The 24,097-nt window shown below is 49.6% G+C and overlaps 4 non-coding genes across 4 annotated transcripts; 2 read left to right on the top strand and 2 right to left on the bottom strand.

The window, feature by feature from the left end:
- Positions 1-8: 8 nt before the first annotated feature.
- Positions 9-80, bottom strand: TRNAP-AGG (transfer RNA proline (anticodon AGG)). Its single transcript has one exon. It is a non-coding gene; the product is annotated as a tRNA-Pro (tRNA).
- Positions 81-6,927: 6,847 nt separating this feature from the next.
- TRNAR-UCU (transfer RNA arginine (anticodon UCU)) lies at positions 6,928-7,000 on the top strand. Its single transcript has one exon. It is a non-coding gene; the product is annotated as a tRNA-Arg (tRNA).
- A 9,702-nt stretch (positions 7,001-16,702) lies between these two features.
- TRNAF-GAA (transfer RNA phenylalanine (anticodon GAA)) lies at positions 16,703-16,775 on the top strand. Its single transcript has one exon. It is a non-coding gene; the product is annotated as a tRNA-Phe (tRNA).
- A 6,582-nt stretch (positions 16,776-23,357) lies between these two features.
- TRNAA-CGC (transfer RNA alanine (anticodon CGC)) lies at positions 23,358-23,430 on the bottom strand. The gene has a single exon. It is a non-coding gene; the product is annotated as a tRNA-Ala (tRNA).
- Positions 23,431-24,097: the final 667 nt, after the last annotated feature.

The following is a 24,097-nucleotide window of genomic DNA, read 5'->3' as shown; positions in this document are numbered from 1 at the left end:
TAGAACAAGGGCTTGTCTGGGATTTGAACCCACGACCTCTCCCACCCTAAGGGAGAATCATACCCCTAGACCAACAAGCCCTTCTTGTAAATGAAGCACTGGGCTTTCCACAGAATCAGGTTTCAATAAACCCCCAGTGCTCTGATAAATCCTACACTTAACTTCACCTTTCCAAGGTCATTTCCAACCTCTCCTCCCAGCTTTGAAGCAAGAAACCAACTACACACTCAGGACAGTTCACAAACCACACTGTGGGTAAGAAAAATGTCGGCAACGCAAGGTCAGGGACAGCAACGAACACACTCTTTGGAGGGAGCATCAGGGAGTTCAACTCAAGACTTCTTGCTCCCTGAGCAACAGATGGCCTTGCAAAACAAACCCATCTTCTGAGAAAAAGCAAATGTCACTTCTCACAATTTTAGACAAAAGTAAACCAAACAGCCCCACACACCAGCTGCACCTGACTTCACCTTGCCAAGGACTTCCCCACAGTCCCTCCTGGTTGGAGTGAGATTCATGATCTCAGGGTGCTGGTGCGGCTGGGCTTAATCCTTCACCACTCTTTGGCCATGTCTACACTAGCCCCAAACTTTGAAATTGCCATGCAAATGTCCATTTTGAAGTTTACTTATGAAGCACTGAAATGCATATTCAGCTCTTCATTAGCATGAGGGCAGCCGCCGCACTTCAAAATTGACGTGGCTTGCTGCTGCGTGGCTCATCCAGATGGGGCTCCTTTTTGAAAAGAACCCACCTACTTCGAAGTCCCCTTATTCCCATCTGCTCATGCATTTCAGCATTTCAGTGCTTCATTAGTAAACTTCGAAATGGCCATTTGCGTGGCCATTTTGAAGTTTGGGACTAGTGTAAACACGGCCTTTACCTGCCTGGTCCATGTGACTCCACCCAGAACAAGCTCAGCTTCCTCCCATGCATTACAAGATCCAAACTCCATCAAAGCTGGTCAGGCCCAAGAGTTGGGGCCTGCAGGGGTCAGGAGTGTGCAGATAGCAGAGCTACATCTGATATTTAGAAGGAGGACGTAGAAAGAGCAGTGAGACGACTAAAGAAAAACAAAAGCCCTGGAAATGATAAGCTCATGGGAGAGATGATCAAATAGAGCACAGAAAGTATGATTCAGTGTGATTCAGGAAATACACCAACTCTGTAGCGTCGCAAGGAAAGAAGGAAAGGCCACTAAGGAATGGAGAAGGTCTGTGCTAGTGACAACACAGAAGAAAGGAAGTGCACAGAACTATTGCACTAATGAATCATCAAGGCAAGGTGCTGATGATGATACTGATGGAGCGATTGAGATCACTGCTAAAAGAACATCTAGCAGACAAGCACATGGGATTTGGGAAAGATAGAAGTACCATACAGCATATATAGGCACAAAGATTAATAGCGGAGAAAGTTTCCTAACCAGCAATGCGTGTAAGGAAATATGGAGAACTGAGAATGATTAAAAGAAAACACACAGCCAGACATTGTGGCATGAGGACATCATGAACCCCCATCTCTGAAAGGAAAGGGAAGATCACAGTTCGTTCCATGCATGTTCCAGCTTCCCTCCCATCCCTTGGCCCTGCTGCATGTTCCACAGTTCTTCTGGTGGTGGCCACACACCTTCAGGCTCGAGGACCCATCTTCCTATTATCAGTCCCCTTACCAAAGCAATAATCTAACTGTGACCATGAATGAAACTACCACTTAGCTCTTTCCCTCATACAGGAATGTGTTCATCTTTAAGGTGTGACAGAACTGCTTGCTTTGTGATGCTACAAAATAGCTCGCCCCCCCCCGAGACCTCCCCCAGTCTGACCTGGAGAAAATAATTAGTTTTGGTATGGCATTATCAGGAGGAGATTAAATGTTGGAATCTTGTCTCAAAGAATTTTGTCCCCAAATGCATCAATAATGTGAAAATACTGAACAGCCCTCATGAGGAATTAAAAAATGAAATGACTAAAAATTAATGAATAAAAAAGGAAAGAAAAACTGAGGAAGAGGGGGCTTCTGGAAGGAGCGTTTCCTTCTGTAAGATCCCCGTGCCCTGCACGTCTGAACGTGTATTTTGGAGTCTGGAAGAGCTTCTTCTGGACTCCACATAATGCGCCCATATGCTAATGAGGTACAGAACATTTCCATCCATGCCTCATTTGCATCATAAGAGCATAAGAATGGCCATACTGGGTCAGACCAAAGGTCCATCCAGCCCAGTATCCCGTCTGCCGACAGTGGCCAATGCCAGGTGCCCCAGAGAAGGAGAACAGAAGACAATGATCAAGTGATTTATCTCCTGCCATCCATCTCCTGCCCTTGTACTGAAGGCTGGGGCACCATACTTTACCCCTGGCTAATAGCCATTTATGGACCTAACCTGCAAAAATTTATCAAGCTCTTTTTTAAACCCTAATAGAGTCCTGACCTTCACAGCCTCTTCCGGCAAGGAGTTCCACAGGTTGACTGGGCGCTGTGTGAAGAAAAATTTCCTTTTGTTAGTTTTGAACCTACTACCCATCAATTTCATTTGGTGTCCCCTAGTTCTTGTATTATGGGAAAAGGTAAATAATTTTTCTATATTCACTTTCTCCACACCATTCATGATTTTATATACCTCTACCATATCGCCCCTCAATCGCCTCTTTTCCAGACTGAAAAGTCCCAGTCTCTCTAGCCTCTCCCCATATGGGACCCATTCCAAACCCCTAATCATCTTAGTTGCCCTTTTCTGAACCTTTTCAAATGCCAATATATCTTTTTTGAGGTGAGGAGACCACATCTGCACGCAGTACTCAAGATGTGGGCATACCATAGTTTGATATAGGGGAAGTATGATATCTTTTGTCTTATTATCTATCCCTTTTTTAATAATTCCTAACATCCTATTTGCCTTACTAACTGCCGCTGCACACTGCGTGGATGTCTTCAGAGAACTATCCACTATAACTCCAAGATCCCTTTCCTGATCTGTCGTAGCTAAATTTGACCCCATCATGTTGTACGTCTAATTTGGGATATTTTTTCCAATGTGCATTATCTTACACTTACCCACATTACCCACATCTCCAGGACAGCTCATTACCACGTCACTTCTGGAAGAAGCGGCACGTGAAGACACAGAAGCAGGATCTCTCCAGGCAGGGGCTGCACCCACGGGCTGTCTCTGTTCTGACACAGCCTGTGGCAGGGCCCAAGACCTCAGTGGGTGAGAAACAGTGCAGAGGGAGGAGGAGGCCGGGTGCCAGGGAGGACGGGTGGCAGGTGTGAAGGGGAAGTTCTGCTTCTTCACTCAGGTCCCCCAGCCGCTGCTTTGGGGGGCAGAGGACTGGGGAGGGCACAGGAAGGGCCCTTGGGGGTGGGGTGCAGAAGCACAAGGAGCAGGCCCTGGAGAAAATCCATGATGAGCAGCTTTGGCCATGGGAGCTCAGGATAGGGGCAGAGAGGTACAAGTGACAGGGTGGGTCTCTGCAGAGGAGGGGTTGGCTGAGAGTCCTTGGGGAACGGGGAGAGGCCTGTGGGGAGGAGAGGAGAGAGCAGCAGGCAGCTGGCAGCAGAGCTCAGGGGAAGAGGCAGAGCTGGGATAGGAAGAGGTGAAATGGGAGGAGGCATCACAGGTGGCCTCAGAGGGAACAGGCCAAGCAAACCAGATCCCCTCCCGCTCCTCGGGAGCTTCCAGCACTGGCACCAGCCTCCCCAGTGCAGCTGTCACAGGCAACAGTGGACATTCTGGTGCTTTACATGATGCTGACAGGCAGTGACCAGAGAGGTGCAGAGTTATTTCAGAAGAGTTTATTCCAGAATTATTCCTCCAAAATAATCTAGTTCACAATGACGCCTTCACGCCGCAAGGCAGCCCCAGAATAAACAAAACATGTTTCCAAATGGCACCTCCATGCACAAACAGAGCCTGTCTGTGAGTAGAGACCCTGGAGGCCATGCTGGTGCTGTCACTGCACAGCACAGTTGTTTTGGAACACGCTATTCTTGAATAACTTATTTTTTAATAGCCCCAATTACCTGCCTATACAGCCCCATTCCAAAATCTCTGTTTTGGAATTGGCACTGTTGGAGGAGAATGAGGTTTACTGCCTTGCAAAGAGCTGTCTGTTATTTCTATATTATTTCAGTGACCTGCCCGGCTCTATCAGGGTTAGGACCTTATTTGGAGGTTTCAGGGTTTGAGTCCCAGGCTGGGAAAGCGGCATTCACCTTGCCTTGTGCATCAGGAACCCGAGAACCCTGCCCATGCCTGGGGCCAAGTGCTGGGTCCCAGACTGTCAGGTGAAACCTGAGAAAGTTAAAGAAAGCACCATCCTGGCCTTCTGCAGCCTGCTGTGATCGAACAGGGGTTCGTACTCTGCATTGTGGCTGCAGCAACCTGGTTTCAAATGCAGGTCACAGCAGTAACAGTCCAGTATTTGAGTCGTGCTGCTTTTATTTCACCAGGAGGATGGTGAAATACTGCAATGCTTTACCTAGACAGGTGTTGCAATCTTCATCCCTAGAGGTTTTCCAGTCCTGGCTTGAACAGACCCTGGCTGGGATGATTTAGTTGGGGCTCTGTGCTGCTTCCCTCTCTGATCCAATGCGAGAGAGAAAGCCAGGTGACTCATGATGCCTGCTGGATCTAGGTCTTTGGCTGAGCTGGCTGGAGGGGTTGGGGCAATTGGTTGGTGCTGAAGAACTAGGCGGTGTGCCCAGAGATCCCTAGAGGGCTCATGCTGGTGTGATCTGGTGAGACTGCCCATGTAGCTCAGCAAAACTCTGGGTCCAGGGAGGTGACCCAGCCAGCAGCAGCTGTTCAGAGGACACCAGGCACTGCAAAGCCAGGCTGCCAGACCCCAGCAGCACCAGGCAGTGGCATTGTGATGCAGGCAGTGATGCCCATAGAGCCCTCCCACAAGGCTGGGCTGCCTCTGGTGAGAGAACGTGGTGATGCACATGTGACCCATGCACCTGACAGGGAGACACCCCTGGAGGGGACAGGGGGGAGTTGTGTCTGCATCACTTTTGGTGGGCAGGTTTAGCAGGCAGAAGGTTCTGGAGTTGGGGTGACTCCTGTGGGCTCTGTGTCTGTGGTAGGAGAGCAGACAGGGCAGCTGCTGCTCCAAGGCCATGTGCTCTGGGTGAGCTGGGAGCAGCTGAGCTCAGGAGCAGGCAGCAGACTGGGGTCCCTCCATCAGAAGCAAGTTGCAGAATGTGGAGATGGTGTTACCCTCTGCCAGGGAACATGGGCCGTGTGCCCTGCTCTCAGCTGAAGAGGGAGGGGATAGGCAGGGTCTGAGGTGAAACCTAGCAGGAGGCTTCACTCTGCTTTGCTGGGAGGGTCTCTGCCCTTTATTCCCTTCACTCCATTCCCATTCCTAATACCCCTTCACTGCGGTGCTGATGAGTGACCGCCTGACCTGCAGTGCTGGGTGTCTTCTGAGCAGCTGCTGCTGTGCCTGTCTTGTTTTGAACTACATATTCAGCACCTCGTTACCATGCGGATGGCCGTGGCACTTCGACAATGACGCGGCTCGCGGCTGCTCGACTCATCCAGACAGGGATCCTTTTCCAAAGGACCCCGGCTACTTCGAAGTCCCCTTATTCCTGTCTGCTCATATGCTCAAGTTTTATGAAGGGGTGAGTGTAGACAAGTCTGACGTGATGTGTCAGGGCCTGCACAGACTGGGAAGACTTGTAAGAAGGGGCTTTTGAAGGGGGTAGGGAGAACGTTTGGGTGTGTGGATTGGCTCTTTCCAGTATAGGACTGCTGAGCCTGAGAGGCAAAGGGCACTGCTCCATCTGCTTGAGCGGGGACACTTACTCGAGGCTTGGTTGTGAACTCTGGGTGTGGTATTTTCCCAAGCTTATGCCATATGACTTTTCTGCCTCTTTCATGAAAAGCTCATTTTCTCCACTCAGACTCTGTGCTTGTGAGTGGGGAAGCATTGTCCCTGCAAGGCACCCAGGGCTCTGCAAATTTCCCAGGCTCCTGGGTGGGGGCTTGAGCCAGTTCTATGTGAGATAAATGAAAAAGGGACCCCTAGATTTTGAAACAGGCCCTGGTTGCTGCTGTTTCATTCAGATGAAAGGCTTACATTACACAGCTGTAGACCCTCTTATCAGACTGAGCTCCTTCATGAGTTCCTCAGTAAATCAAAGGGGTGACTATCCTCCAGTCTCTTTCATAGAGTACTGGAAGTGGAAGGGACCTCACGAGGTCAACAGGCCCAGTTTCCTGCACGTTTCCTTTCATAGACTCCCCAAACGTCAATCAAAACTGCAGGAGCTTCGATGAAACATTAAAAAGCATTTATTCCCCACAAAAAGATCAGTTGCATGTGTTTCCAGGTGGTATTGGTGCAGGAGTCCAGAACTGTTACAAGAGAAAGAAAAGAGAAATTCCAGTCTAATTCCTAAATGTGCTCATGCTGAGCCAGATTGGAAGGTTTCCCTTCCCCATAACTTCTAGCAGTTTGTGCTTCCTGGGATGCTTTTCCAGTTAGGCCACATCAAAAGTTTCTTTGTCCTTCCAACATTGTTGCTGCCTTCAGTGTAGGTACAGGAGGAGAGGAGAAATGATCATGTCAATGTCCCTTTCTTTACACGCTCATCTGGGTGCCAGAAAGATCCTCGGTGTGTGAGAGCCAAGCAGCTCATGGTGTCAAGCCCATTGAGCGGCTGCCTTTCATGGCCGTTGTGAACCTGTTGCCTACATGTCCCTTCCTGGTGAATGGCCAGGGATGGTAACTTAACATCTAGCTGGGTGTGGGTCACTCCTTTGTTGCTACTGCAGAGTTAGTGCATGGGCATTTCTCAGATTCACAACAAAGAAAGAACAAAGACAAAGAAAGAGCAAATTTTTTGTCTTCCAAGGTGAGAAATGTACATTTTTGAGAGAGAATTTTATCCCTCGTTGCTTCCCTTTGCTTGTGTACCTCAGTGGCCTAATGGATAAGGCATTGGCCTTCTAAGCCAAGGATTGTGGGTTCAAATCCCACCTGGGGTGAAGCATCTGTAGTAAGTAGAGGCTTAGTCTGAGGCCTTAGACCTGAACCAAAGTGGTGGTCAAATCTTTGCTAACAGAAAGCAAAGTGCATCTGTAAGCAAAAGGAATGCAGTGCTCTCAGAAGTTGGCAAGAAGAGGTGTTGATGTTGCAGAAACCTGTCTACTTGTTGTGTTGAAAGAGGAACATGGTACCAGAACACTTCACCCTGGAACATTCCACAGGTCAGAAAGAACAGTCTGACCCATCCCAATGAGAGGGGCAAAAGGGTAATATGATGGGTAGTGGTTTGTTCAAACCACCATGTACAAGGTGAGAGGTGGCACCTGACTATGTAGAAGGGCTGTACTTCAATATGTCAGGAGTGATGAGTAAGCTGTTTCTACCTGTGTATAAGAATGTAATCTTGGGATGTGGTCTGGGTCTGGCTGAGGGGGCAGTGGAAAGTCCTGCCACTGACTGAGCTGAGTCCATTGACTGTGGGTGCATATTTGTAGTATGCCCTGACTTAGACTAAGAAATCTACAGGGAACTACTACTGTATCCAATACGGCAATAAACCTGGCCGACGTGCCTTCGCACCTTACTAGACTCTGTGGTCATTGGGGGTTCTCTTCCAGTCTGCTGTGTCAGCTGTCTGCTGAGCTGGGGGCAGCACACAGAGGGAACACAAGCACGCAGCCGAGTGATACGTTGGAGAGAGCAGAGCACCACGCTGGTGGCAACTCTGACAACAGCATCCTTTCCCAACTGGTAGTGTCAAGGTAAACAAAAAGGGGGGCCTTTCAAAATCAGACAGAATGACTTGATCAATCGTGTGCTCCAGTGGAGCTTTTGAAGTCCATGGGGCTCCCTTTGTGCAAATGAGTTGCTGCATATTCATATCACTGCCTCATTCACATCTGGGAGGGTTTCAGGCTTCCCCAGGCTCTGCACCCCATCCAGCAGCAGGAGAAGAGCAGGTTTATTAGCTGACAGGACACAGCATCTGTCAGAAGACACAGTACAGCAGGCAGAGACAGCCAGTCCAATCCATGTTGGGGAGAGGAGGCCCTGAGGGCCCCCAGAGCTAAGGCCTGGTCCTCTCCTTTGTCTCTCTCCCTCCCAGCCCAGACTAACTGCTTCCTACCTCCCAGTTTCAATCTAAACTCCTTGGGCTCCACCTCCCCCTTTGTCTGCAGGACAAAGGTGTTACCTGGTCACCAGGTCACCCTCAACAGGAGCCCCACACCCTCTGTGAGCCACTCACATACACACACGTACCCCCCCACATCACAGCATCTTCTGAAGTGGCGCACTCCCACAGCCCCTGCAAAAGAGAGGATAATGTGGCCACATCCTGCGTGTATCAGACAGAAGCTGGGCTGTGGAGAAGGAGAAAGGGGTTGCTTGAGAAGAAGCAGATCCTGAAAATGGGCCACTGTGGGAAAGGAAGAGACTCAAAGCTGTGGGTATCCAGGAGTCTCCTGTTACCACCTGCCTTCAGCCTGAGGAGACTGATGGAGTGAGCTCTCTCTCTCCCGCTGGCAGCACAAGCACTCTCCTCTTCCTGCCCTCGGCTTTGCCGTTCCTCTGTATGCAAGTGACAAATACTCTCTTTTGAGTCATTGTTCTTCAGTCCCCTGCAGGACAAACCCGGCTTCCACAGTTCCTTTTCCTCCCCATGTCCAGAGTGGTTTTACAAATGGAGTTTAATTAAACTTTCTCTCTCTTGAACAAAAAAGCAATAAAGCAGCACTTTAAAGACTAACAAAATAATTTATTAGGTGAGCTTTCGTGGGACAGACCCACTTCTTCAGACCAGAGCCATAGCAGAACACAGTCAATATTTAAGGCACAGAGAACCAAAAATAGTCATCAACATTGACAAATCAGAAAAAAATTATTATCAAGGTCATCAAATCAGAGAGTAATGCGGTGGGAGGTTGGGGGGGGGTCAGAGTCAAGAGTTAGATGAAGGCAAGTATGCAAAAGAGCCCCTATAGTATCTCAGAAAATTTGCATCCTGGTTCAAACCACATGTTAATGTGCCGCATTTGAATATGAACGAGAGTTCAGCAGTCTCTTTTTCCAAAGGAGACTGAAAATTTTTCTTCAAGAAGATGCAAATTCTTGTCATTAAGAGATTGGTCCACTCCATTAAAATGTAGATTAACTGGTTTGTGAATCAGGAATGTTTTCATGTCTGTTTTGTGCCCATTAACTCTTTGTCTAAGAAAGTTTGAAGTTGTCAACTTTGATTACTATTTTTGGTTCTCTGTTCCTTAAATACTGAGTCTGTTCCGGTCTGGCTCTGGTCTGAAGAAATGGGTCTGTCCCACAAACGCTCACCTGATAAATTATTTCGTTAGTCTTTAAAGTTCTACTTCACTGCTTTTTTGTTTGGATAGTATACAGACTAGCATGGCTTTCTCTCTGTTATTTTCTACCTCCGGGGCACCCTACAGCTGCCTCCACAGACCAGGCTTCTCCCACCCACAGAGCTACCGCAGCTAAGGGAGGCAGATGGTTTCTGCATGTAGGGCAGCTTTCTCCCATCTGCCTCGAGCCTCAGCAGTGATTACAAAGAAGTGGGGGAGAAACAAGTTACGGATACCATGTTATTCAACAGGTATTGCTGGGTCTGCATTCAGTGTCAGTAACTCCTCTCTGGGTGCTTCCATACAAGCCCCCTCCTTCCAATGGGGCGTGCTAAGCAGGCATATCGGAGAAGACTAATGAGGTGCTGTGATGCATATGTAGCTCTTCATAAGCGTAATGGCCACCTTGGGAACCTCAAAGCGGCTGACTTTGAAGCACTGACAGGCAGTGTAGCAGCAGGCGCTTCGAAGTACCTGCCGAACATCCAAGTTCCCTCACTCCCAACAGTAGGCTGCAGCTGCGAGCTCATCACACAGAGATACAGATACTTTGAGTGTGGTATTCCGGTTCCACTTCCCCTGATCACGAGAGGGCTAATGGAACCTTCGAAATAGGCCCCAAGTTCAAAAAAAGGTATCTCCGAATATGCAAACTGTGTAAGTTATTTTGAGATGCACCTGCAGCCTTTCTCTCAGTTACAACCGCTCAGCCTTTCAGGGCCTTTCCTCTTCCTAGTTTGTTGCCAATCCCAAAATAGCCCCTACAGAGCAGAAGGCAGCTGGCCATATGACACCTACGTTAGGTGTGACTGGTGCAGAGTCCCTGTCAAAGCCCCACCTGAGACTGTCCATGCAGCATGTGGCAGCCAAACCAGAGCACTATGCTTGGAGCCAGCCCCCGCGCCTCTCAGAGCAAGTTAATATCCAGTGGAGAAGACGACTGAACTGCACCAGAGGTGCTGTGGCTGCACCGGGGATGAAGACAGGTTCTCAGTGATCCCTATTTCTGGGTGTTACAAGCAGGGCAAAGAGGGTGTGGTGTAAGTGTTAGCCTGGTTGTCTTCCGAGCAGGTGGTCTGCGTTCAATGCCAGAGTTTCTTCCTTCCCTTCTGTTAACAGAGCAGTTGGTACAGTGGAAGGAACAAGAAAGACCATGTTGGTTTGTGGGGTCTGCTTTGCTGGTTTTCAGCTTTCCACTGCTGGCTGAGGAGGAGAGTGGGTCAGGCTGGTGGGTGGCTGAGCCAGGGGACAGATCACACCAGTGGGAAATGGTGGCATGACAACGACTTGCATTTACTCCAGCTAACTAAGTGCAGTGCCAGGTTTGTGGTGGCTGCTGGTGGAGGGGAGATAGTGGAGATTAGGAGGGGCCCCTCTCTCAGGAAAACAGTGGCTGGCTGAGTGGGAGGAGATTGCAGGAGGGTTTCAGCCACAGCCTCCCTCAGAGCAGCTGAGCTGAACACAGCAACCAATTCCCCTTTGGCTGGGTCCGTGGGGAGGGCTTTGAACCAGTGGGGGACATGGGCCAATTTCCAGACGGTTCCTCTGAAGGTGAGATACTCTTTGTGAAGCTCCAGAGGGCCTCATTCATTCAGCGTGAGGAAAAGTCCCACACTCAGGTGTCCCTGTGGATAAAAAAGGCCCAGTCCTTGAACAGACAGAGATTTACAGCCAACACTCACTGTGCCAGGAGGTCCCACTGAAATTTCAACTCAGATTACACAGTTAAGAATTCTGAGTGTTGCCCATTACACCAGGCAACCTGCAACTTAACCCTTTTCTGGACAGTCTTGGGAGGCCGGTACCATGTACTCCTTGGCTAGCCAGACTGTCATGTGCACATTCCTTCCGAGAAAGGTCAAGTTGCTTCCACAAATGTCTCACAATTTTCCACTGGTAAACAGCAAAGTGGTGGAGCACTTGGCTGCAGCTGAAGAGGTCCCAAAAGCTCCTTTTCACAGGGTTTCCTGAAAAGAAATATCTTTTCATCTCCCTCTCCAGTATGTGGGGGGTTACACTAGATGTTTGAACTGGATTTAAACATTTAACATTTTCCTCTGCAAATGTACCAGCCCAAAATGGGGGGAGACTGTTTTGGAATGACAACAGCAGAAAGGGATCTAGGGGAAATAGTGGACCAAAATCTAAATATGAGCCAACAGTGTGATGCTGTTCCAAAAAAAGCAAACATGATTGTGGGATGCATTCACAGGTCTGTTGTGAACAAGACACAAGAAGTCATTCTTCTGCTCTACTGTGCGCTGAATCAGCCTCAGCTGGAGTATTGTGTCCGGTTCTGGGCACTTCACTTCAAGAAAGATGTGGAGAAATCAGAGAGGGTCCAGAAAAGAGACACAAGAATGATTAAAGGTCTAGAGAAAATCATGAATGGTGTGGAGAAGGTGAATATTGAAAAGTTATTTTCTTGTTCCCATAATATAAGAACTAGAGGACACCAAATGTAATTAATGGGTAGTAGGTTCAAAACTAATAAAAGAAAATTTTTCTTCACAGAGTGCACAGTTAACCTGTGGAACTCCTTGCTGGAGGAGGCTGTGAAGGCCAGCACTCTAACAGAATTTAAAAAACAGCTTGATACATTTTTGGAGGTTAGGTCCATAAATGGCTGTTAGCCAATCATAAAGTTTGGTGCCCCTAGCCTTTAGTCAAAGGCTGGAGACAGATGGCAGGAGACAAATCGCTTGATCATTGTCTTTAGTTCACCTCCTTTGGGGCACCTGGCCCTGGCCACTGTCACCAGACAGGCTACTGGGCTGGATGGAGCTTTGGTCTGACCCAGTATGGCCGTTCTTATGTTCTTAGAATGTGACCTATGAAGACAGGCTGAAAGAATTGGGCTTGTTTAGTTTGGAAAAGAGAAGATTGAGGGGGAATTTGAAAGCGGTTTTCAGATATCGGAAGGCGTGTCACAAGGAGGAGGGAGAAAACTTGTTCTTTTTGGCCTCTGAGGATAGAACAAGAGACAATGGACTTAAACTGCAGGAAGGAAGGTCTAGGTTGGACATTAGGAAAAAGTTCCCAACTGTCAGGGTGGTGAAACAGTGGAATAAATTGCCAAGGGAGTTTGTGGAATCTCTACCTCTGGAGATATTTAAGAACAGGTTACAGAAGTGTCTGTCAGGGATTGTCTAGACAGTATTTGGTCCTGCCATGAGCGCAGCGGCCTGGACTCGCTGGCCTCTCGAGGTCCCTTCCAGTCAAAGTATTTGATGATTCAGAGCCAACCAGGTGAAAAAGCAACACTCCAGGTGAGGTTTGAACTCACAACCTCAGCATGTCTAGGGCAGTACTGCTCTATAAGTACTGTGCACTAGCCCATTGCGCCACTGGAGCTGTGTTTTTAGAAGGGACCCATGTGACTTAGGGGTCAGGTCATATTTCAGCAGCAGGACCTGTTTGGACAGGTCACAACCCCTCACCTCCATCGCATCCATGTTGCCAAATGCCGCTATGGCCTTGGGACCCAGTGGGGGAGTCACAGAGCAGAACCTGTCTGGGGGGCCAGTCTGGGGCAGATCACAAACCCTCTCCAAGGCTGTGACATGGCATCAGGATCCTTCCCCCTCTTTACACTGGGGCAGCAGCTTGGGGCCCATCCCCACTTACCCCCACTCAGCCCCCTTGGCTGCCTCTCCTCCAACTCCAGCTTGTGCTTCTGCTATTTCACACAGCTGCTGTGCATAAGGCACTAAAAGGGCTCCTCCGCTGAGAGGAATAAGGGGATTTAGAAAGGAGTTGGGTCCTTTCGAAAAGGACCCCCGTGTAGCCGTGCTGAGCCACGTGCTTTGGAAAGCAGCGCTTTCGAAGTGTTGCAGCTGGAAGCGTCCTAATGCTAATGAAGTACTGAATATTCAACTCAGCACTTCATCAGTAATCTTCAAAATGGCCATCTGCATGGGCATTTCAAAGTTGTGGCCAAGTGTGGCTACAGCCCAAGTGGATGGGAGAGCTGTCCCCCACTCACATGAAACCAGCCTCCCTGATGAAGGCAGCTCTGTGAGTGGGAGAAGCCAGGTCAGTAGGGGGAAGCTGTGGTGTGCACCTGGGGAGAGAAAGTTTAATAAAACCCCATTTGTAAAACCCCTGAGGGCTGGGACAGTAAAGGGAACCTGGGGAACAAAGGTTTGTCCAAAGGGGCCGGAAGATCAGTGGCACAAGCAAGAGTGAAATGTGGGGGTAGGTCAGGGTCACAAAGAGCTTATGTTATTTCTTATGATCCAGGCACACGGACAGTACAGACAGAATGCACAGCACTGGGGCAAGTGAGGTGGGAGGAGGGTAGATTGGTGGAGTCTGATCTGCACACGGCAGAGGGGACAGGAAGTGAAAGGGGGTTTTTCGTTCCTCTCATCCTCAATGTCCTGTCGGCGGCAAATCCAGCTTCCCTCGGGCATAATGTCTGTGCTGGGGAACGGGAAGGGGTTGTTGTGGGCAGTCCAGCAGAGTGGGTCGGCCCCCACAAAAGCTCATCACTTGATAAATTCGTTTGGTTGTCTTTAAAGTGCTACAGGACTGCTCTTTGGCTGATGACACAGACTAATACAGATACCTCCATGTCAGGACCCACCACTGAAGTGAGGGGGCACCAAGGCTCAACTGGGTAAAGCACCTGCTTTGTAAATGGGAGATCCTGGGTTCAACTCCCAGTGGTGCCTTATTAGACATCTTGGACAACGTTCTCCTATATCTGTCTGGGGAACCACAGAGCCTTCCCTTGGCAATCGCAATCATTGGCAGAGAAGGCAAAGGCGGATGGGAGAGGAGCATTGGGAAAAATCCAGTCACAGGCAAGAGCTCAGTCAAAGGCAGGTGTAAGAGGTGTTGGGAAGGTGGCTCCTCTGAAGGCAAGAACAGAGGCTGATCCTCCCAGCCCTGTGGTTCTCTGGGGCTGGCTGCAGGTGGGGCAGGGCAGGAGAGGGAGAGTTACTCTCCTGTCACATCCCTTTGTTTGTCACTGACAAAACGCAAACAAGTTAGGAGAAAAGAAAAGTCCCAGAGAGGTGCTGTGGCTCCCCTGGTCATGGGCCTCCCAGGTAAGTGGAGATTAGGACAGCAGCAGCCAGTGGTGACTGGACAAATCTTTGTGGCTGCCTCTCACCTGCTTTGCAGCACCTCTGGGCTGTGCTGGAGCATGCAGAGAGCTGAAGGAGGCGGCTGCCACCACTCTGGAGGAAGAAGTAACAAACACTGACAGGTGGACAGCTGAGGTGGCTGCAGAGTGGGTGTGGGCAGCATGGGAGGAACCCCAAAGCCCTTTGTCACTTTCCCACCTTGCGGTTGTGCCCTGGGATTGCTGTTTAGTCTCAGCCTGTGGCCAGAACGATGCCATGCGAGAGGGAGGGAGCCACAGACATGTCTGTGGTGCTTGTGGTACCCGAGTGGGAGAAAGGGAAAGATGCTCAGTCCTGCCCCAGACCGCTCACACAGGGGAGGGGAACTGTGGTGGGAGTGGCAATAGCCTCAAGGGGCTCACAAAGAGCCAAAGGTGGTAACTTGACCCTGTCACTGTCTAACATGAATCAGGGTAAACAGGGCTGCCAGGCTGGTCCAGGGTTGGTCTGAGACTGCCCAGAACCCAGCAAGGGTTTCCTACAAATTTCCTACCCCTCATTAGCATAAGGTCACATGATTTGGAGTCCAGAAGATGCTCTTCCAGACTCCTGAACATCAGGTAGAAGCTGGGCCCCTGAAAATTTTTGGGAAGAAGGGGCCTCTGGTAGGGCTCCCTGGGCCACGCTTCTACATGGCATTTTGGAGTCCAGAAGCTGATGTAATGCTAATGAGGCACAGGGAATTTGCATCCATACCTCATTAGCATCTTTCGCTCCGTGTATTAGCATGCCACTTCCAAAGGAAGTGACCTGTGTAGAAACAGCCTATGAGTCACCCTTTTTAGTAACTCAGGAACATTAGGGGGGAAAAAGCCCCAAGTTTAACCCAAACTGAAATGTTTCAAGGGTTCCCAGTTTTTCTACCATACGTCAGAACAAGCAATTGCTGTTAAAATTAACAAATATTACAAACGTAGAGGTATTTGTAGAGTGAACCCTATGCTTGCAATAGATTTATTTCAAAATATGAAAGAAGCATCTTTTAAAAAAAAAAAAAACTTTGATATTTGCAAAGGGTCCTCATTCCAGACAAGGTCACATTGCTATTAAGTATTGTTATGCATGGTGATTTACTGTTAAATACTCTAAGAAAGTCCTACAAGGCTCTGGTTCCCACTGAAACACAGAAAACAGAATGTATTTTAAGCTAAGAGGGGCTAAAACCCCGAAAGCAGCTCAGTTACGGACGCAACATTTTAGGGACTGTTAAGTGTAGTGATTTACTTTATAATCCTATAAGAAGGTCAGACAGGGCTCTAATTTCCAATGAAACAGGAAATAAATGGACTTTAAGCCAAAATGAAAAAAATAGCCCAAAGAAAAAAGCCCAGTTGTGCAGGCATCTTAACTACCCCCACGCCCCACTCCCCTTCCCTTCAGAAAAGGAGAACAATAGGGAGGGGTGGTGGGTTAATTAACCTGATAATTACAGACTTTTTTTTGAACAAAGAGTTAAAATGGTATAAAAACTTCAGGGTTGTGGAGCCAGTTCTCTTTTCAAGAGAAACTCTCTTGAGCTGAGGTGCTGTTGGATCTCAAGACCAGGTCTGTGGCTTGTTTTTAAATAGTCTTTTAACTCTCCCTCAACTCCCCTTATAGAGTTACACAAAAGAGTCATAGAAACATGGAATCTTCTCTTTTTTCAGTCATCCCATCTCAGCCTCGCAATGTGTATGCCCAGAACAGAATCCCATGGTTGAAGAAAACATAGCTCTCTGCATAACCACACATTTATCTCCAATGATCCTGGACCTTTTCCTTCAACATGGAGTATGGCCAAGAGCACCAGAGGACCTCTAGATGCTTCCTCATTCAGGGTAACTTCTTCAAAGACTGTTCCTGGGGTTGTTTTGTCTTTGTAACTCTTGGCCTTTACAAACGAGTGGCCCTGCCTACTTCTTGCCCCTCACCAAAAGCTTGGGCACCATCTGGTCACACAATGATCCTGGGGCCAAGTGGCGAGGGTGTGGAAAGAGACTCTTGTGGCAAAAGAGTCAAATCCCATCTCCTTCCTTGCCATCAGTATCCTGCAGTCCCCTGCGGTCCCTGGGTGAACCCAGGAAGTAAGGCAGAAATGGGGCAAAAGAGGAACTCAAGCTGAAGGAAGCTGCCAACATTCCTCCTGCCTCCCAAGGACACTTGCTATCACAGCGATAGCTGAGAAAAACATCTCCAATATTGAGGTGATGACCTGAAAGCCTCATAAACAGCTGCTGAAGTAGCTCAGTTGGGAGAGCGTTAGACTGAAGATCTAAAGGTCCTTGGTTCAATCCCAAGCTTCAGCAGAGCTTTTCCAAACTTTGGCCAGAGAGCAATTATTGACTGCTTGGTGCCTTACTGCTGGCAAATGCTCCTGGAAAGGATATTGTCAGCACTACTGGGACACCAAGGCGCTAGCATGCTCTTCCTTTCTTCTCTTGCTCTTCCTCAGCACGGGGAGGAAAAAAGACCCCATTGTGCCCATTATGATCCAGGCAACTTCATAGATCTTGCTGAGTGTTCCCAAAAGTCCACTGCTCAACCCGCCGAGCGAGTGAAAGGCAGCTCTGAGGCCCTCTCACCACCACTTTCTCCAGGTTGGCCCATCCAGGTGTCACGGCAAATGCCACACTGGTGGATGGCATTGCAGGGGAGGGTCAGAGGAACACAGCCGAGATTCTGCGTTGCACTGGTAATCACAGAACTTTCCAAGCTGAAATCAGCAACAAACACAGTATGTCATTTGTGTCCTGGCATGTGTTCCTGCTTCTATGGCTGGCCTGCAGCCTGGCATTCCCTGCCCCTGTGAGTGCCAGCAATCAGACAGCCTGCGGTACCTTTCAATGAGACATGGGAACACTTTTGTAATTAGTGAAACAAAAAACATCCACCAACAGTAGTTGTCCCCTTTGCTGCACTTAGGTGCCTGTATGCTGTTGATTTCTTCTCTTTGAGGCAATAAGAAGCAGCCAACTCAGAAGTTGCTGAGCTCGCCCATCTTCCCTGAGATGTGAGATTGCCTCTCTCCACTTGAGACACCCTTTGAGGTGGTGGGCCGAGAAGCCTTTAAGGACTCGCTTTTCTTAGTTTCCAGCTTTAAGCTGCTGGATGAGGAAAGAGTGGCCAGGCAAGTGGGTGGCTGAAAAAGGGAAAGAGGTCTGACAAACAGGAAATGGTGGAGTGACAACAAAGTCCACAACCCCTTGCATATTTTTCCAGCCAACTAAGTGCAGCACCAGATTTGTGCTTGGTCCACAGGGAGGGCTTTGAAGCAGTTAGGGAACGTAGGCCATTTTCTGTGAGGTTCCCCTAAAGTTAAAATACTGTTGATGGAGCTCCAGAGGGCCTCACTCATCCACTAGGAGGAAAAAGCTCCAACTCAGGTGTACCTGTGGAGAAGAAAGGCCCTGGAGAGACAGAGATTTATAGCAAAACCCACAGATTTGAAATCAGATTGCAGAATGCGGAGCTCTGAATACTGCCATTACGCCATGGGACCTGCAGATAAACAATTTCTGGGCACCTGTGATTCTTTGGAGGTTGGCACCCTGCATACCTTGGCTACTGATACTGACATACATGCATTCCATCTGAGAAAGGTAGAGTTGCTGTGGTGGGGTTCAGGGGTCCCCATGCACTGCACCCTGGCCGTAGGCAGGAGTGACTCTCACTCAGCAGGTTGAATAGGAAATTTATTAGGCGACAGAGGCCCAGTTTCTCACAGAAGAGTCAGTTCAACAATCAGAGAAAGTCATTCCATCTCGTCCTGGGGAGAGGAGCCCAAGGGGTGCCCCTCTGAGGTGTAGCTTTCCCTTTGCCCGGCTGGCTGGCTTCAAGCTCCCTCTCCCCTCCAGCTTCTAACTGCCCCTTCTGATTCAAAGCCAGATCAGCTCCTCCCTCCTCTTTGTTCAGGGCAGAGGTGTTACCTGCCAGCCTAGGTTATAGCCCCAGGGTCATCCTTAGCTGCTGGGAGTTGCTCTGCTTCTCTCACACACATCCAGCCTGAGTCTCACACATGCACTCCTCCCACTCCATCACAGTTGCCTCTACAGCATAACCAAACTTTCACCATTTGCCGCTGGTAAAGAGTACAGCTTCGTGGTGGAGCATTTGACTGCAGCTGAAGAAGTCCCAGGTGCTCCTTCACAGATGGTTGTCTTAAGGGAAATAGATCTTCATCTCCAGTCCATTTGGGGTTTTCCCTGGATGTTTGAAATAGATTTAAACACTTATCATTTTCCTCTGCCAATGTACCAGCACTGAGCAAACCTATCCTTCAGCGGAGATCAGTTCCCTGCCTGCAAAGCTCGGGGTTCTGTTCCATTGAACACACGAGGGTACTGTATATCACAGATATGCAGGGCCCTGCTCACAGTGGCCTGTGCTGGGCAGGAGAACCAGGCCCAAGGCCAGGGTGCTCAGGAATCTAACACACAAAGGCCACTTGGTTCAGACTGAGCTCACAGCACTTTGGCTTCATCACACTCGTCCAGCAGTGTCAGGGCCCACCCCAGGCACAGGAAGAAGCCTGTGTCTGTGACCAAGAAACATTCAACTGGCAGGGGCAGAGCTTCCGGAAGCCCCAGAAAAGAACTGAGCCCAGGACCAGGCAAAGCCCTCCCACAGTGCGGGCTGCAGAAAGGACCTACACATCTCAGAAAAGTCACTGACAGTTCCCAGCTGCAGAGCCCCATGCATTGGCCCAAAGCCCCCAAAGTGAGACATGAGTGAGCGACGCTAACACCAACCCCACAGCCAGGGGTTAGAATCTTGTTTCATGGCTCCTTCCCCACTCTAGCAAGAGAAATGCAGAAGTGAGGCCCAGCAAAAGTACCTCCAAGACCTTGTCTACCAGGTTTTGGTATAAACTTCCCCCCAAAAATTCTAAAAACCTTAAATTTTGGGGATAAAATTCACTGCCACCAGCCAAGTAATAATAAGGAAACTGGGGAGAGATGACGTGGGAAATCTCAGCCCCAAAAGTAAGAACCAGGACACAAACATTAACCAAAACCAGGTTAATAAAAAGAAAAAGAAAGAACTTTTATTATTACAACAATATTTGTGCTGCAAGGCTCATGACGAGATGGAAGAGTCACAAAGTAAAACACATGGGGAGTCTCCACCATGGGCCTAGAACTTAGTTACAAGGAGAGTAAAAGAACATTTCTAAAAAGTGCACAGACATCAGACCCCACTTCTCAAACCATAGAGCAATGAAGCCGAACGGATCTATCTAAACTTTACCCGACTCACAGAAGATTGGAGGGTCTGTTCTTGGAGGGAGATATTCTGTCTCTCTCTCCCTCATGGCTGGAAAGAAGAAGAAGGAAAAAGACAGAGAAGAGAAGAGGGAGGAGCCAAAATTCAATTCTTACCTCCATTCCTATAGGCCAACCCCACCTGGCTCAGGAGGTTAATCCTTTTACTCCCAGGCTGCTGGCTAACCCTCATGATCGTGACAACTTGCCTTGAGAATGAAAGGATGAGAGGTCCCTGGAGTGACTTCTGCCCCAAAAGGCTCATTTATGAGTTAACCCTGGGACTCCCAGAGAGGCCAGAGTCTGGAGGATGAGGGGTTTCTTACCTGGAACAGCAGCCTGACATGTTTCCTGCTGCTCAGATTGGCCATGAAAAAGATCGAAGATCAAGAACTGAACACTCAGAGCCACAAAACACATTCAGAGACCGGAACAAATTACAATCCTCAGAATGAATGAAACCAAAAGGTAACTGTGCCAGGGTATCCGCCCACCATTGCTCTGGCTGTACCTGCAGGAAAAGGCAGGGAGGAGAGATTCATTGCTAGCAGGAGCAGATGGAGCTATAAGTCAGAGATGGAAGCTGGTAACACAGAGGCTCCTGGGGAAGGGCAGTCACTTTGCGGAACACCAGCTGGGAAACACGGGCCTGTGTGAACGTTGGCAAAAAAAGACATGTCAATGACACGACCGGAGCTGAACTGAGATCTTTGGGAGCTGGGTGGAAGAAGTGTCTGGGAAATCCCAAAGCAGTAGTGCTGTGACATGGAGCCTCTCATCAGGAGCAGGTGCTTCCACCCTGGTGTGTGAGGGTTGCGACCTGGCACTAAGGGATGTGACCTTGAGAGAGATTAAAGATCTCAGGATGTGGAAGTTGGTGTTAAGCAGAAGTGCGTTGCATCTAATGGTGGGCAGTATGGAGTCCCCAGAGATGTAGCACAGGGAAACTGGGACATTGCAGAAAAGGAAGTCGAGGGTAACCACTCTGCTTTGTGGCAAACACCAGACACCAACCTCTGGACATAGCTTAGAAGGCCAGACCGCTTTCCATTGCACCACACATCTCTGGCACACAGAGACTAGGGACACCCAGCGTATGAGCTCCCCTCTCTCACTCTCCTGGCTAAGGACCATCCATGTCCCTCTCCCTTTATGTACTGGGACAGAGTTGTGCCCTTCACTCCACAGTGACACACCTCTGGGCCCCAGAATTCAAGGGAACAATTCCAGAACTATGAGAAAGATCCCTGCAGGGCAGAACATTTTGAAGAGAGACACAGACGGACAGTCAGACAGACAGAGAGACAGACAGATTATTTGGGTTCTTTTTTATGTACCTCTTTTGTTCCAGAGCCTTCGGGTGTGTTCACCCAAGGGGCTGCGGGGGGCAGGACATGAGCCCTGCAGAGCAGGGGTGGGTGTGGCAGTGACATCACAAGGACCTTTTGCAGAGCAGTCACTGATTGGTTAAAGGAGGTGGGAAGTGGTGACCTCACAGACAGTGCAGAACAATGGCCAGGTGGGACAGGCTGCAGGACAGGGGCCATCTCAGAGTCCCCCCAGGGCTTTGCTGCAGGGAGTCTTTTTCTTGAGAGCTCTGCCCTGGAGGCTGGGGAGAGAATTCAGGGTGAGGAAGATGAGCGTGAGGAGAAGCCTCTTTGACGTGTTCTCCTTCCCCACCACTAACTGCGCTGGATGGCAGACGTCCCTGTGGGGAAGGTCGAGTCTGATCCAGCTGGTACTGGGCATATTGAAGGCAGGAAAACAACAGCTTAAGGTTCTGCAATCCCCAATGGAACCGCACAGTAAATGAATCAGGATTCTCCTTCCAGCTCCCTTGCCCCAGAGCTGGAAAGCGCAACAGTCTGTGAGCCACTAATGCCTTTTTCTCTGGCGCAGGGCTACCAGGCCATCTGCCACAGAAAAGTCTCTTGTAATGTGCAGTGCAGCTGTACATGAAAAAGAGACCTGTTCTACCGACTGCACTGGCTCCGTGCTGAGGTCAATTTTGTCAGCCTTAATTTGTTGTGTCGATATTGTGGGAGGTGTAGGAAGTGTTGGGGAGAGCTGCAGCACCAGTGAGTGGCGAGATCAAGATTTCCAAATACAGTGTCTACACACAGGAAGCCTATTTCAGATGCAGCCATTGGACACGCTATGGTTGATTTCAAAATAGGCTCCAGTCCCTGTCTTAGCAGCCCCTGTTCCCCAGAGCTGCTCTTACTCGTACAATGAGGTTTACGCCTTTCAAAATAAGCCAACCCCGATTTATTTCTGAATTATTTCAAAGCAGCGGTTGCCTTGTGTAGACGCTGGGATAGTTATTTTGAAATAGCTTTGCTGTGTAGAACCCCCTTATGAACCCAGGGCTGTGACAGGCACAGCAGCAGCTGCTCAGAAGACACCCAGCACTGCAAGTCAGGTTGTCACTCACCAGCACCCCAGGGACAGGAGATTTGGAATGGTAACTGAGTGAGGGGAATACAGGGCAGAGCCTCCCCCACACCCAGCAAAGCATCTGCATCCTGCCACCTCCTCTCAGCAGGACTCTGGCCTGCTCCCTACAAGCCACTCAACGCCTTTCCTTGATCTTTGGCCCTTGCTGTCTCTAGCAGTCAAGCAAAGGGGAACAGACCAGCACCCTGAAGCTGTCTCCAAGGTAGCAAAGGGCTCAGTGTTAACCAAACAAGCCAGCCAACCGACAGAGGAGCAGGGTTCTCCGAGGTGCTTTCAGAAAGGAGCAACTGGCAGTTGCAAGGACAGTATTACCCCTGCAGTGAGATCGCTGTCCCTCCCCCACAGCTCAGCATCCCACCTGCGCATTCCCAAACCCCCTCCCCCCACCATCCTGAGCCCCAACCTGGCTCCCCCCCGCCCCCGCCCCAGTCTGTGTCTCCCATTCCCCACTGCCCTGAGCCCTGGCTAGGAATTCCCTCAGACCCTGCTGCCCCTCACCCGCTGTCCTAGGCCCCTGCCGGGTGTTTCCTCAGACCCTGCCTATCCCCTACCCCCACTGCCCTGAGAACGACACTAACAAGGCCCATGTTCCCTGCCAGAGGGGTCACAGCATCACCACCTGCTGCAAAGTGCTTCCTCTGGAGGGACCCCAGCCTGCTGCCTGCTGCTGAGCTCAGCTGCTCCCAGCTCACCCAGAGCACAGGGCCCTAGACCAGCAGCTGCCCTGTCTGCTCTCCTACCACAGACACAGAGCCCACAGGAGCAGATCCCACAGCTGCCACCCCAACTCCAGAACCTCTGTGTATGCAGCATTCAGCCTGCCCACCAAATGACACACCTGCAACTTGTTCCTACCTACTGCAGGGGTATCTCCCTATGAGGTAAATGGCTCACGTGTGCATCACAACTTTCTCTCAGCAGAGGCAGTCCATGGCCACGGCCTCCTCTTTCATATCCAGCCTCCACATCAAATGTGTGTCTGTTCCCACCAGGTGGGAGAGGAGATGCTCAAAGTGCTCTCTTGAGCCCTTGCACACAGCTCAGCTCAGCGAGCTACAGATCCCCCCCCTGTACATTGAGAGCTTTCTGGGGGGTCACCGAGAAGGAGGAGGAAGGAGGCACTGCTCTCACATTGCCTTGGAAGAAAAGTGTGGAAAATGGAGTAGTCATTGGAGAATGTGGGTATCGATCCCACTACCTCTCGCATGCGAAGCAAGCGCTCTACCATTTGAGCTAATTCCCCTGACTATATGCCAAATTTGTGCCCCAGCCCCCTCACTGTTGAGTCCCTATGTCCCTGAAGCTCCCTGGCTCCTTTTCTAAGATGACACTTGTAAGACCCGTTCCTACCAGCTGGCTGGCTGAGCTGTTCAGACAGTGCTGCTAATAATGCCAAAATGACAGTTTCCAGGTCTAGGTGAGCCCTTGAGGCATCTTGACTTAGTGGCCTGGCTGCTCTGGACAGGGAGGTTCCTGTGGCTTTGTAGTGCCTGGTGTCCTCTGCACAGGTTCTGGGGGCTGTGTGCCCTCCCTGGACTCAGCTTGATTAAGCTCCATGGGCAGGTGATATACATGTAACAGGTGACTGTGTGAACTGTAGGCGTCTGTAGTATGCGGTGCTTTGGCAGATGCTTCATTTCTGAGAGCAGCTGCAGTGGAGAGTTAGTGGTCTGTGGGAGGAGGGGTTTCCACTGGGGTATATTTTTAAGCTTTTACTGAATAACCATGTCTGTGATTTATTTCTCAAGCCTTTTTCAGAGTGTCCCATCTGGGTGTGTTTAACAGCTGGAACTGGTAGAATGGGTGATCAAATAGAGGTTCTGAAATGGGGCGTTAATATTCTTTTTAGAATGACATCATATGAAATAATCATCAGAAGCATCGCTCCTTGTCAGTTATCAGCTGCTTAA

The sequence above is a fragment of the Carettochelys insculpta genome, chromosome 33, assembly GCF_033958435.1.
Source record: "Carettochelys insculpta isolate YL-2023 chromosome 33, ASM3395843v1, whole genome shotgun sequence".
NCBI lineage: Eukaryota > Metazoa > Chordata > Testudines > Carettochelyidae > Carettochelys > Carettochelys insculpta.
Note: the sequence above shows the minus strand (reverse complement) of the source record. Positions and strands in the feature narration are given on the sequence as shown.